Genomic DNA, 12,617 nt, shown 5'->3' with positions numbered 1-12,617 from the left:
ACCAATCCACACACATACCAATCCACACATACATACCAATCCACTCTCACTGTCACTCTCACTGAATGTTTTCCTACCTTTCCTCTTTTCTCCTTACAGCTCCTTTTCCTGCTCTTCGCTCCTCTTCTTCTTCAGTTCTTCTGTCTTCTTCCTAGGTCACGGGGTTCAGAGGGCACGGACAGCGGTGAGCGCGGCTTCAGTGTTGTGCGCCGGGATCTGACAACAAACCCCGGCGCACAACAGCTGTTGCCGCACGGATCGCAAGGGAGCGGTATCGGGGGTCTTTAACAGACCTCCGGCTCCCTTGAGTGATTTTAAGCCGGGTTCAAGGGAGATCCTTGAACCGGCTTAAAATCACTCAAGGGAGCCGGTGGTCTGTTAAAGACCTCCGATACCGCTCCCTTGCGAGCCTGCTCCTCCAGCGGCGGACATTACTGTCCATCTCTGGAGGAGTGCCGGGTGCCGGCAAGTTGGTACCCCCCTGATGAGCGGCACCCGGTGCGGACCGCCCCCCCCCCGCTAGGTACGCTACTGAATATCACCATACTGTTATAAATAAATACATTAATAATCACTGCCCCCAGGATTTACATTCCCCTTTACCTGCAACTGCACCTTAAGCTAACTTGATTAAATTAATTAAATTAACCCTCACAATTAAATTAACCCTAAACACCCCATCAACCATGACTGCCCCTAAAATTAACCCTTAACACCCCATCAACCATGACTGCCCCTAAAATTAACCCTTAACACCCCACTAAGCATAACTGCCCCCAAATTAACCCTAAACACCCCATTAAGCATAACTGCCCCCAAATTAACCCTAAACACCTCATTAAGCATAACTGCCCCTAAATTAACACTAAAGACCCCATTAAGCATAACTGCCCCTAAATTAACCCTAAACACCCCGTTAAGCATAACTGCCCCCAAATTAACCCTAAACACCCCATTAAGCCTAACTGCCCCTAAATTAACCCTAAACACCCCATTAACCATAACTGCCCCTAAATTAACACTAAAGACCCCATCAACCATACCAATTAATGCAATTAATTTAGGGGCAGTTATGGTTAATGGAGTATTTAGGGTTAATTTCAGGGGCCGTTATGGTTAATGGGGTCTTTAGGGTTAATTTCAGGGGCCGTTATGGTTAATGGGATCTTTACGGTTAATTTCAGGGGCAGTTATGGTTGATGGGGTATAAGGGTTAATTTTATGCTGATGACTGAGGGTTAATTTAATTAATTTAATAAAGTTAACTGTAGGTGAAGTTATAGGTAAAGGGAGGCAAACTCAGGGGAATCTAAATCCTGGGGGCAGTGTGAACATTATTAATGTATTTATTTATGAAAGTATGGTATCAGTAATATTCTCTGAATGATTCGAATCTCTGTAAGATTAGGATCCTTGTAAGATCCGGATCCCTGTAAGATTCGAATCATTTGAATCATTTGAATCATTCGAATCTTCGGATCATTCGAATCTTTGAACGACTCTCTGACTCTATGAGTCATAGTTCCTCTGTGAATTAATGAGCTGTAACCTGACCCCAGAGTCTGTGTCTGAGTGCTCTGCAGATGACTCACAGCTCTAGGATCAGGTTGCATGATTCACAGACCGAACCGCTACAAATGAATCGTTCAGTCTACTGAACCGATTCACCCGGATCACTAAAAAGAATCGGATCAAATGAACGATTCGTTCATGATCCGGACATCACTAATTTGTATTCCAGCATGCATTCCAGACAGTCAAAAATACAGTAATACAAGATAGAAATACCTCAGGTACATAAATATACATAAAATTTAAAATGGGAGGGAAATACTTTAATACAACCACAAAGAGGGGAAAAAGGGATAAAAATGCCCTAAATATATCAATAAACAGGAAAGAAAAAAATGCACGTAAGAAATATAAGAGAGAATATAAATATATATATATATATATATATACACACATTTAATAGGGAGAAGTGTATTATTAAAAAAGAGGGAAGAGAAAAAAATGTATTATCCAATAGGTTAAAATAAAAAATATATATGATCAAAGAAAGGGAAATACAATAACTCCGTCGCCATGCATTGTTAAACTAATCCCATTAACAGGATGGCTACCAGGGGAATATTCAGTAGCTAAAGGGGATTAAAGGTTGGGTTGTCTACCTGTTTATCAATGTTAATTTATGTTAATGAAGTTCTGTGGCTATATCAGTCTATGTTTTACAACAATAAACTGTTCATTCCTGCTGTACTCAGTTCAAGGTAGTTGTGTGTCTACTTATTGGGTACACATAGCAGGGTTCCAAGGTGTGCATGCTGGCTGTTGCTGGAAGTGATTCCGGGGACAACAGGAGGATACATGTGGGTGATCTCTGGGAGTTACTACAGCTCTCTTGGTGAACCCGTTACATTGGTGGCAGCAGTGGGATCCTCCTTGCAAGCGTCCCAGCGAAGTACCAGCGGGTATACCAGCAGCAAGCTAAAGATGGTTCCAGCACTACAGGACGTGTTGGTGCGCAGCAGAGTCGCGAGTTACATAAATGCCTGGATGGAGGCTCTCAGAGTGGACCAGGGTATCCGGGGAATAGTCCTCCCCTCTTCCAAGGAATGGTACGTACTACAACTAGATTGGCGAATGCAGTACCTGGGAGAACAGCCCCAAGAGGACTTGGTGGCTGAGTTGGAGAAGTTGCTTCCGCTTGAAATGACTGTGGATTGTGGATACCGGGCCCTGTATTGGCAGGCTGTGCAGTGGTGTCCAGAGCTGAAGGATGACTACATGCCAGAGGGCGATGACTTTGGCGGCCCGGGATTGATAATGGAAAGCCTACAAGAGGACCGAGAATTTGGGAGCCCATCAAAATATCGGTGCGAGGAGATCCGGGAGTTCAGGGAAGGGATTCTCGCAGATGTGCCCTGTTACCTGCCCGACTTGTGGGCTGATTTCGATTATTTGGTTTACCAAGAATGGTTCCTGGAGCAGGCCTACCGAGAACTCTTTGAACGTGCTCAGCAGTGTGCCCCAGACGAGGTGGATCCTGTGAGTATTGTGCCCCCACCAGAAACACAAATAACCGAGCAGTGCGCAGCTGGCCTCTGCCCACTCCTTTCCCTCACCCCAGACACTTTGCCCTATTCCCCGCAATATGGCCCAGAAACTGACCGAGACCCCCCCTGCATATGCCAGCCAGATCCCCCAGCTGAACTGCTGGCATCGAGGCAGAGTGCTGCTGGCCTCTGCCCACCGCTTCCCCTTGTTCCCAAGCCTGACCGCGGCAACCAAAGAGGGTCCGGTCAGGCAGCCCCAGAGTTGGTGGTTCCCCTGGACTTTACAAATGCAGCTAAAGCGCTGCCCTCAGGACAGAGTGCCGCTGGCCTCTGCCCGCTCCCCTCTGTGACCCCAGCTCCATTGGCTTTACCCCCGCAATGTTGCCCAGAGGCAGTGATTTCTATGGATCCTGTATCCCCAGCAGAAGTGCTGGCAATGGGAGAGAGGAAGATCAACATCTCTCCCCAGCAGATGGAGTATACAGGAGGGGATGCATGTGGCTTCCCTGCCCTCGCAGTGGATCATACAAACATTTGTACCATGCAGGTGGATTGGACTACGGTCGCCACCTGCAGTCCCCAGAGGTGCCAAACAGTCAGCCCAGAACCCCATATGGAAGGGACCCCAGCCTCTCTGTCTTCTCCCCAGCGGCTGAGAGGACTCCAGGGAGAAGGCACATTTAGCTCTTCTTCCCAGCGGCAGTTATGTTATTTGGGAGAAGCAGAGTGCGGCTGGGTGAGTAATGCTCTTTTGTTAAATTGTTTTGGGGAGTACCAATTTGTGGCTGGCAGTGGTGATCCAGATATACAGACTGACTTCGGAGTCAAACCGTGTGGGGTCTTATCAGACGTCAGTCTCCCCCAGAAAAAAAGAAATATGTGCTGCAGTGTGTGACATAACTGTCCATCACTGGGGCCCCTGGAGAGGACTGGAAGCAAGCCTGCTACCCACAGATTATGGACCCTGTCTCCCTGCCCTGGCGAGTGGGACTGTTGTCCTCGTCTGGGACCCAAACTCCCCAGTCTCTAAGTGCACCCCAGGACTGGTTAGTGGGACAGGTGCCCTTTGCCAGCCCACTGCATCCACAACTCTAGGAGCGACGGAGCTGTGCTCCCCGACTGAACTGGATGCAGACCCGGTTGGGGTCTGGCCCCAGTTCAGTCTTCTTTTTAAAAGGTCAGATATGTGACAGAATGACCTGTCATACAGGGGCCCAAGGTACTCAGAGATGTCTCCAGCCTGGCTGCCAAACAGGCAGGAACTCCATTGTTAAACTTATCCCATTAACAGGATGGCTACCAGGCTATTCAGTAGCTAAAGGGGATTAAAGGTTGGGTTGTCTACCTGTTTATCAATGTTAATTTATGTTAATGAAGTTCTGTGGCTATATCAGTCTATGTTTTACAACAATAAACTGTTCATTCCTGCTGTACTCAGTTGAAGGTAGTTGTGTCTACTTATTGGGTACACATAGCAGGGTTCCAAGGTGCGCATGCTGGCTGGTGCTGGAAGTGATTCCGGGGACAACAGGAGGATACATGTGGGTGATCTCTGGGAGTTACTACAGCTCTCTTGGTGAACCCGTTACATACAGGTAGCGTTTTGCTATTTCAAAACCATATTTTCCAAATCTGGTAATTCTTCCCCCCATGTGCTATTTCGAGTATCTTTGAAGCCGGCCAATGCAATTTACCAAATCGAATCATATATTTTTGAAAAGTAGACACCCCAGGGTATTTCAAATGCTGGTATTTTAACTCTTTCCATGCACTAATTCTACCACCAGTCTTTGTCAAACTTTGTGGTAGTCATTTTTTTCTGTTTTTTCTTTCACACACATTTTATTCAGGTATGAATTAACAGGTCCTGGTATATGTTACTATCATAAAACACCCCTATATGTGTTCAGCAACATCTCCTGGCTGTTTGGGGCAAAAGGACCACATTTGGGGCATGCACATTTTTCAATGTTGAACTTTGACATTTGGTGATCCACTGCCCATGCCCTATTTGGTACATGTTTGAGCTTGGCCATTTCAGTGCGCCCAATAAAACCATATATTTTTAAAAACTAGACACCCCAGGGTATTTCAAATGCTGGTATTTTAACTCTTTGCATGCATACATTTTACCACCAGCATTTTTTCAAAGTTTGCAGTAGTATTTTTTGTGTGTATTTTCCCCCACACACGTAATTTAGGTATGAATTTGCAGCTCCTGGTATATGACGCGCTCACACAACATCCTAATATGTGTTCAGCAACATCTCCTGAGTACAGTGATACCCCACATGCATGGGTTTGTTGGGTATTTTGGGGGCTAAAAGGCCACATTTGGGACGTGTGCATTTTTCTAATTGGTAATTAGACGTGTGGTCATCCTTCCCCCTGTGTTAATTGGGACATTGTTGAACCCGGCCAATTCAAGTTACCCAATCAAATCATACATTTTTTAAAAGTAGACACCCCATGGGCATTTAACATGCCAGTATTTTAACTCTTTCCATGCGAGAATTGTTTTAAGCTAAAGCGCTAATTTTAGGACTTGCTCATAAAAATATTTTTATATATATATATATATATATATATATATATATATATATATATATATATATATTGTGGCAGGATGACCCGATCAAAACAAGAAACTCTAAACACCAGCAGAATAAAAGCAAGATGCGGTTTATTGCAGCTTTGTATAGTCCACAGTGTTGCACTTCATAGCGTAAATAAACAAAAACAAATCCTTTTTTATAAAGTCTGAGGGCCTCTGGCTTAACTGCCTCTCTCCCTGTTTCCAGACAACTAATGCCTCTAACGGCCACCCTTTAAACACCTGAGTGCAGGTTAATTGCCTCCACCTGCTGACCTCCCAGCAATTAACCCCCTCATGCTGGGAATAATGAGCACTCCGACCTGCTACTGATATACACAGACTGTGAGTGGACACAAACTAAGAAGATGATTGGCTGGGACTGTTTGGGCATGGTGGCTATAAAGGTGTGAGCAACAAAGACAAAGGGAGAGAACCATAATGATGCCCACGGGGGGGCCAGCATGGGCTATAGTGGGCCTTGACTGTTGTGCGGAGGAGGGGTAGGCTTTTTTGGCGGGAATTTCGGGGGTGGAGTTAGGGGTAGATTATATAAGTGCCTGCTTTCCCGGGCTCAGGAACCATTTTTGTGGTTAGCTTACCTGGTTGCGTGTCTGTGCGCTGCTGGGCTTTTGCTGTCTGTCTCCCTTTGCTTTTTCTCTTGTTTCTGGCTTTGCTTCTCTCTCTCCCCCCACCTGTTGTCTTTTTACCACCCCTGCAGGTTGGCGGATGGACCGGGACATGGAGGAGCTGCTCGCCGGCGTGAGGAAGGCTGCGTTGGAGCGTGGATCTGCATGGCTGAGGGAGCAGCTGGGATCTGCGCTGGAGCCGGTTCGAGGGTCTGGAAGGCCGGTGAGGAGGACCCGTCCGCCTCGTCGGTTGAGCCCTGGTGAGGAGGAGCGGCCCGGCGACGTTCGTGGTGCGGCCTCCGGTGCCGGACCAGGCCGGAGCACCGGAGTTTCCCAGGACGGCGGCCGGGATTCGGAGCGGAGGAGGCGGCGTCCGCCGCGGAAGGCAGAATCCGGACGGCAGACGGCTGAAGGACGTTCCGGAGGTGGTGAGGACCCCAGACGGAGCTCGGGCAGGGAGCCAGCTCGCTCCCCGGACGGAGGATCCAGCGGCCGGAGCAGCGGGAGGTGGTGCAGCCGTGCTGGGCCTCCGGGGCCTAGCGGAGGCCCGGACCAGGTGTCGTCCGGTGAGGAGTCCCCGGATCAGGAGGCAGGGAGGAAGGGGAGCAGGATGGACGGCCGGGTGCGGCCTGCATCGCGGCCTACACGTGGGAGGAGTGGATCAGCTGTCAGGCAAGTACCCGGGGCAGCAGGGGGTGCTGGACCGTGCTCCGCTGTTGGGGGGGCCCGGGTGCTGTTGCAGGGGGGGTCCCGTGCGGGGTCCCCCTTTTCTCAGGGGTCGTTAGGGGGGGTGGGTTCCGTTCGGGGGTCGGCGGGCAGGTCTGTTTCCCCTGTGGGTAGTGTAGTTGGGCCTTGGCGGCTTCGCGGTGCGTCGGGTTCTCCCTCTGGTTCGGTGGGGGCCAGGGGTACTGGGCCGGCGGGGGGTTCTCCGGGGTCCATAGCCAGCGGTCGGGGGTCTGGTGAGGCGTCGGGGGTTGGGGTTCGCCGTCGCTCCCGTAGTCGGTCGAGTGGCGTATCTGGCCGTTCTAGGCGGGTTAGGCGTTCTCGTTCTCCGTCGCGTCGTAGTCGGTCTGCTCGTGGTTCTTCTCGCGTTAGGGGGGGTTCTCGGTGTTCTGGTCGGGTGGTGCGGGGCCGTTCTCCTGTTCGTCGGGGGGGGTCGGATGGGGGTCGTCGGGTCTCTCGTGATGGGGCTTCCGGTGTGCAGGCTTCGGGGGTTGTTTCGTCGGGGCGGCGGGTTAGGTCGTCTGGTTCGCGGTCTTTGGCTGCACATTCCCGGTGTTTTTCTGCTTCCAGGAGTCAGCGGGATGCTGGGGTTCAACAGATGCCGGATTTGCAGCCTGGGAATGCGGCTTCGGTGGCAGCCACTCCACAGGTTCCCGCGACGTCCACTCAGGATTCTACGGCCCAGCGGTTCGGTGCAGCCGGGGGATCGGTTGGTGAGTGTCTTTTGCAATTGATAAGTGCGTTGCCCGGGGCGCCTGTGGGTAGTGGGTCGGTTCGGGGTTTGTTGCAAGGGCTGCAGTTTTTGGTGGAGGCGTGTGGGCAAGGGGCCAATTCGGCCTCGGGGGTTCAGGGTGCGTGGGTGCCAGGTTCTCCGGTGGCAGGTGGTGCTGGGGAGCGTTTGGCGGGGGAGGTTCCCTCGCCAGTGGGGCCCGTTGTGGAGGTTGCGGTGACGTCTGCTGAGGTTGCGGTCGGTGAAGTTGTGGTTGATAAGGGGTCCTTGGCCGGGGCAGTGCCGGATTCGGCGCGGCAGACGGCGTATGTCTCTTTCGCGGGTCCTTTAGGGGTGCATTTGAAGGCGGAGGTGAAAGAGAAGATTTGGAAGGGGGAGTATGTGGAGTTGTTTTCTTTACTTCCTCTGGAGGAGTCTCTGGACACGAAGGAGGATGACAAGAAGGATAGTAAGAAGGAGGATGAGGAGGAGAAAAAGAGAAAGAAGTGGAGGAAAATTCCGAAAACCTTCGGAAATTGGCTGCGGGCCTTTTGTATTTTGGCAAGCGTTATCGGGGAGAAATCCCCTGATAAGTGCTCTTCTTTATTTTGTTATGTTGATGGCATATGGGAGGCTTACCGGGTGTACGGGGGTTGGGCGTGGTGGCGTTATGACGAGCAGTTTCGTCAGCGCTTGGCGGCTAATCCGGGGATGCGGTGGGACCAGATGGACCTCCCGCTGTGGTTAAAGTTGATGATGGCGCAGAAGGCGTCGCCCTTTCCCGGGGGGGCCGGCGGGGGTTCCCAAGGAGCCTCGTCGGCCGCGCATAAAAAAGGCATATGCTGGCTGTTTAACGACAGCCAGTGCAAGTGGGGTGCCTCGTGCAGGTTTAAGCATGAGTGCTCCGGATGTGGGGGTACTCACAGCCTGTCCAAGTGCTTTAAGCGCGCCAAGGCAGGTGCAGGCTCGGGTCAGTCTGGGTCGAAAGGGGAGATCGCCGGTGAACCGCGACGCGATGCTGCCGTGGCTAAGCCGTTACGGTAGGCGGGCGGATGCAGCGTTTCTGGACGCTGGGTTCGCACAGGGGTTTCGTATCCCTTTTGTACCGCGGGCTTCACGGATTTTGCGGCGAAATTTGAAGTCTGTGTCGGCGTATCCTGAGGTGGTGCGGGAGAAATTGGGCAAGGAGGTCCGGTTGGGCCGTATGGCGGGTCCGTTCGGGGACCCGCCGTTGCTTGGTTTTCGTGTGTCCCCCTTGGGGGTTGTCCCGAAGCGGGAGGTGGGCAAGTTTCGCCTTATTCACCATCTGTCGTACCCGAAGGGTTCCTCTGTTAATGACGACATTGATAGGGAGCTGTGCTCGGTTTCGTACACTTCGTTCGATAGGGCGGTGGATTTGGTGCGGGAAGCGGGGCCCGGGGCGCTGATGGCAAAGGCGGATATTGAGTCCGCTTTCCGGCTACTGCCGATTCATCCGGAGTGCCATCATCTGTTGGGTTGTTGGTTTGACGGGGAGTTTTATGTTGATCTGTGCCTTCCAATGGGCTGTTCCATTTCCTGCGCCTATTTTGAGAAATTCAGTTCTTTTGTGGAGTGGGTCGTGAGTGAGGAGGCAGGTTGTCGTTCTTTAGTTCATTATTTGGATGACTTCCTGTGTGTGGGGCCAGGGGATTCGGATGGGTGTTTGCGCTTGTTGCGCACGTTACAGGTGGTGGCTGCGTCTTTTGGCATTCCCTTGGCCCCCGATAAGACTGAGGGCCCATCTTCTTGTTTGTGTTTCCTGGGGCTGGAAATCGATTCGGTTCTTGGTGTGTGCCGGCTTCCGGCTGATAAGCTAGCTGCGCTGTCGGCGGTGGTGCGGGAGGTGCGGTCTGCTAAGAAGGTTACGTTGCGGGTACTGCAATCGTTGTTGGGGCGCCTTAATTTTGCTTGTCGGGTTATTCCGGTTGGTCGGGTGTTTTCTCGTTCGTTATCCAGGGCTACGGCTGGGGTTCGGGCCGCTCATCATAGGATTAGAGTGTCTCAGGCGATGCGGGCTGATTTGGCGGTGTGGGAAGTGTTTTTGGCCCGGTTTAATGGGACGGTGTTTTTTCAGTCTGCTGTGGTGTCGGCGGATTCCTTGGAGTTGTACACGGATTCCTCGGGCAGTGTGGGTTTTGGGGCTTATTTTGGGGGTCAGTGGTGTGCTGAGCGGTGGCCTGCGGCTTGGCATGATAGTCCGCTCATTAGGAATCTGGCTTTTCTGGAGTTGTTTCCGTTGGTGGTGGCTCTGACGCTCTGGGGGTGGCGGATGCGTAATCGCAGAGTTGTGTTTTATTCTGATAATTTGGCGGTTGTTCATTCGGTTAACAGATTGTCAGCGGCTTCAGTTCCGGTGGTTAAGTTGCTGCGGTGGTTTGTTTTGTTGTGTATGGAATTGAATGTGTTGTTTAAGGCTGAGCATGTTCCTGGGTATCTGAATGTCATTGCTGACTCTCTTTCTCGCTTTCAGTGGGATCGGTTTCGGCGGGAAGCTCCTGGGGCGGACGCCGTGGGCTTCCAGTGCCCGGAGGTGATGTGGCAGCTCGGGACCGCTTGCTTGCGGGATGGGTGAAGTCGTCATTGGCGCCTGCGACGTGGGCGGCTTATGATAAGGTTTGGCAGGAGTGGGACCGGTTGGTGAGTTGTGTGGGTCTGGTGGAGGGGGATGGCGCCCGTTTGGATGTTTTGTTATGGTATCTGACCGGGTTGGCTTTGGAGGGTGCTTCTCCCTCTAAGGTGGATAAGGTTTTGGCCGCTTTGGCCTTTTTGTTTAAGCTGCAGGGTTGGGCTGATGTGACGAAGCATTTTGTGGTTCGACAGGTCTTGAAAGGGATTAAGAGGGGGCGGCGGGTTCCTGATGCTAGGCGTCCGTTGTCTGCGGGGCTGCTTCGTCGGTTGTTTGGGGTGCTGCAAGGGGTTTGTTTTGACGGTTTTGAAGTGTTTTTGTTTCAGGCTGCTTTTGCTTTGGCCTTTTTCGGTGCTTTTCGGGTGTCGGAGTTGGTGAGTCCCAGTAAGTCTGTGCAGGGTGGTTTGGCTTCGCGGGATGTCACGTGTGAGGGTGATTCTGTGGTTGTCTGGTTGAGGTCTTCTAAGACGGATGTGTTGGGGCGAGGCAAGCAGGTACGGTTGTATGCTCTGCCTGGGGATGTCATTTGCCCTGTGCAGTGTGTGCGGCGTTATTGGGATGTTCGGCCTGCTGGTGGGGTGTCGTTTTTGGTTCATCGGGATTTATCACCAGTGTCTCGATTTCAGTTCTTGCGTGTGATGAGGCTGGGGCTTGGTAAGCTTGGGTTGGCGTCGGCTGAATTTGGGACACATTCGTTCCGGATCGGGGCTGCTACGGAGGCGGCACGTTTGGGGTTGGATGATGGAGTCATCCGGAGAATTGGTCGTTGGGAGTCGGCTTGTTTTCGGAGGTATATCAGGCCGTTGCGGTTGGTGAGTTAATTGTGGTTTGTTTGGCGGGTTTGGTTGTTCCTTTCCTCTGCTCGTTATGTTTTTTCTGTTTTGCTTTGCAGGGCCTCGTTTCATCGTGTGGATCATCGGCCACTCCTTTGTGTACTGGGCCCGACGGAGAGCCGCAGTTAGGCGCAACGGCGTGCAGCTGGGCTTCCCCATGGACTTGGTGCATGTGAGGTGGTTTGGGATACGAGGCATGGTGTGGGATGGAGTGTTGTTGGAGGTGGTGAAGTATTTGAGGTTGGGTTTCCGGCCCTCAGTGGTGGTTGTCCACGCTGGGGGTAACGATATGGGGGCTACGCCTCAGCGCGAGCTCGTGTGGAAGATGAAGCGTGATGTTGAGCGCTTGTTGGAGTTGGTGCCTGGCTTGTTGTTGGTGTGGTCGGAAATGATTCCGAGACGCAATTGGCGTCATGCGAGGGATAGGGCGGCTATGGAGCGTAGCCGCGGTAAAGTTAATAAGTTGATGGCGAGTTTTGTGCGCCGGCATCGCGGGGTGGTGGTTCGCCATGTTGCGTTGGAGGAATTTTGCCCCAGTTTGTTTAGTGGCGATGGGGTGCACCTGTCTGATTTAGGGCTCGATTTCTTTAATTTGGCTATCGCGGAGGGGATTGAAAAGGCCTTGTTTTTTCTTGGGGGGGGAGCCCATCCGGCTTAAGGTCTCAAGGGATGGGCTCTTGGCGGCAGCTTGCCAGGTATCCAGGGGGTTAATGTGGTGGTAAGTGAATGGTTGGTAACATCTGGTGGTAGGTTCTTGGCTGTCAGTGCTGGGAACCTCAGGTCAGGGTGGGGGCATCTCGGTATGTCCCTTCCTTAAGTGGTATTGGGTTATGCTACCTGGATTACTTGGCAAGCTTGAGTGTTTATTGTAAATATTTACATGTTGGTGTTTGAGTCATTGTCCTTGTTAACGCACCTATGTTTTGTTTCAGGTTTTGGCGTGACAATGACTCTAATAAATAAAATTGGCTGTGGCCTTTTCTATCCATATTCTATGGTGTGGTGTCATTATTGGGGTTTTTAAGGGGGGAGTAAGCCTAGCCCGGAAGATCGAAGCTACAACAGTCATGATGCCCACGGGGGGGCCAGCATGGGCTATAGTGGGCCTTGACTGTTGTGCGGAGGAGGGGTAGGCTTTTTTGGCGGGAATTTCGGGGGTGGAGTTAGGGGTAGATTATATAAGTGCCTGCTTTCCCGGGCTCAGGAACCATTTTTGTGGTTAGCTTACCTGGTTGCGTGTCCCACCCTCCCTCCCCTTTTTTCTTTTGTTTGTGGGTTGGTGTCGTTTGTCACAGTCTGTGGGGCGGCAGCTTGCCAGGTATCCAGGGGGTTAATGTGGTGGTAAGTGAATGGTTGGTAACATCTGGTGGTAGGTTCTTGGCTGTCAGTGCTGGGAACCTCAGGTCAGGGTGGGGGCATCTCGGTAT

At 51.8% G+C, this 12,617-nt stretch overlaps 1 long non-coding RNA gene across 1 annotated transcript; it reads left to right on the top strand.

The window, feature by feature from the left end:
* Nucleotides 1-7,507: 7,507 nt before the first annotated feature.
* On the top strand, nucleotides 7,508-12,178 carry LOC128467167 (uncharacterized). The gene is made up of 2 exons (XR_008345692.1): nucleotides 7,508-7,714; nucleotides 12,123-12,178. It is a non-coding gene; the product is annotated as an uncharacterized LOC128467167 (long non-coding RNA).
* The last annotated feature ends 439 nt before the right edge of the window (nucleotides 12,179-12,617 follow it).

This window comes from Spea bombifrons, chromosome 10 (assembly GCF_027358695.1).
Source record: "Spea bombifrons isolate aSpeBom1 chromosome 10, aSpeBom1.2.pri, whole genome shotgun sequence".
NCBI classification, from domain to species: Eukaryota; Metazoa; Chordata; class Amphibia; order Anura; family Pelobatidae; genus Spea; species Spea bombifrons.
Note: the sequence above shows the minus strand (reverse complement) of the source record. Positions and strands in the feature narration are given on the sequence as shown.